Raw genomic sequence first — 1875 nt, 5'->3', positions numbered from 1 at the left:
TCTAATTTCTCTTGGGGGGACAGGCCAATACTCCCCCTTTTTTGTTTTTTTTAATAAATTTGTGATGTTTTGGTGGGCACGCTCCACTATACCCTGCCCTGTGGGATTGTGAGGGATCCTGGTGGTATGGTGTACTCCCCACTGTTCAAAAACCGTTTCGTGTCCGCAGACACGTAAGAAGGCCCGTTGTCTGTTTTTATTTGCTTTGGGACACCCATCCTCGCGAATGCGGACAGAAAGTGTCTTTTTACATCACGGCTCTTCTTACCAAAATGTGCGGTGGCCACAATCATTTTTGAGAAGGTGTCAACGGACACATATTTTAGTCTGCCAAATTCAGAGATGTGCGTGACATCTGATTGCCAGATTTCTAACGCTGAAAGACCTCTCGGATTGGTTCCTTCCGGGACGACTGGCGTGATAATCTGACAATCAGGGCACGTTTTCAAAATTTCCTTTGCTTGCGATAATTTGAGGCCAAATTGTTTCTGTAGTGACCATGCATTTTGGTGGAAGAACTCGTGAGAAATCTTAGCTTGTTGGTGTAAATTGGGAGTAACCACCATACCTGCCAGATGGTCGGCAAGCTGGTTTCCCTCCGCCACAGGACCTGGTAGAGCGGTGTGTGACCTGGTATGGACAATAAAAAAGCCAAATTGTCTATTCTGAATTAAAAATAGCAATTTAGTCAGCAATTCAAATAAACTCCGATTGGACACATCTTTTAGATATGAATTTTCAATACGTTTGACCACACCAACAACATAGGCCGAATCTGAAACTGCGTTAATTGGCTCACCACAAAAAATTTGGAAAGCTCGCACAACTGCCGAAAGTTCCACAATTTGGGGAGAACCTTGTACTTTATGTATATCGTGTAGCCAATTGTCTTTTTCTCGCCAAATTGCAACGGCATTGCCAGTTCTCCCAGAGCCATCAGTGAATATGGTTTTAGCATCTTTTATGGGCAAATCCGATTGAACAATTTTTAGTTTCAGTGGAATTTTGATTAATCTCTGAATAAATGGGCACGCCGGGAGGTGTAGCCGAATTTCTCCCGGGTAGCCTCCGATGGCGATTTGAAAACCGACGGAAGTTTGCAACAGTTGTTCTAGGTAGATAAAATCCAGTTCCTCACTGCTGAGTTCTAAACACCTAGTGCGACCTTTGAATATTATCTTACCAATCATTTCTGAGACGGTGGTGATCGTCTTGCCGAATTGGTGCGGGAGGAATATCCACTCCCACAAACAGAAGTCCTTTTTGTCACCGGTAAACTGGCCTAGAAGGTCGAAAGGCTGTCTCTCTTCCCTTATGATTCCCAAGGAGGATGGCAGTCCCTCCATCCTCCTACAAGATTGTCTTTCGGACACTTTCTTTTCACCAGTGGATAGGGCCTTCATTGCGTCTGATGTTAAGTGACGAGGGGAGGACAGGTCAGCATCTCCTCGGAGCAGCTCGAACAGTGGGTGCAGATCATCGGTTGTGATCCCCAGCACAGGTCTGATCCAATTGATTGCTCCCAGTAGTTTTTGGAGGCCGTTTAATGTCTGGACTCGCTTGTCAATTTCGATTGCCTGAGGCCTGATGGCTTTTTCTGTAATTTTGAGTCCAAGATACCTCCAGGGTGCTTCCCTTTGAACCTTTTCAGGGGATGTTTCCAGTCCTTTATCTTTTAGAGCCGAAATAGTTGAATTTAACGTTTTATTCACAGCCAGTTGAGATTTGGCACAAATCAACACACCATTCATATAATGGAAGATGATCGATTGTGGGTATTTCTGCCGAATTGGACGCAACACTTCTGCCACGTACATCTGACAGAGCGTTGGGGAATTTTTCATCCCCTGGGGAAGCACCTTCCACTGGAACCTG

The sequence above is a fragment of the Manacus vitellinus genome, unplaced genomic scaffold (genome assembly GCF_001715985.3).
Source record: "Manacus vitellinus isolate BGI_N305 unplaced genomic scaffold, ASM171598v3 scaffold_571_pilon, whole genome shotgun sequence".
NCBI lineage: Eukaryota > Metazoa > Chordata > Aves > Passeriformes > Pipridae > Manacus > Manacus vitellinus.
This window is presented reverse-complemented; position numbering follows the sequence as displayed.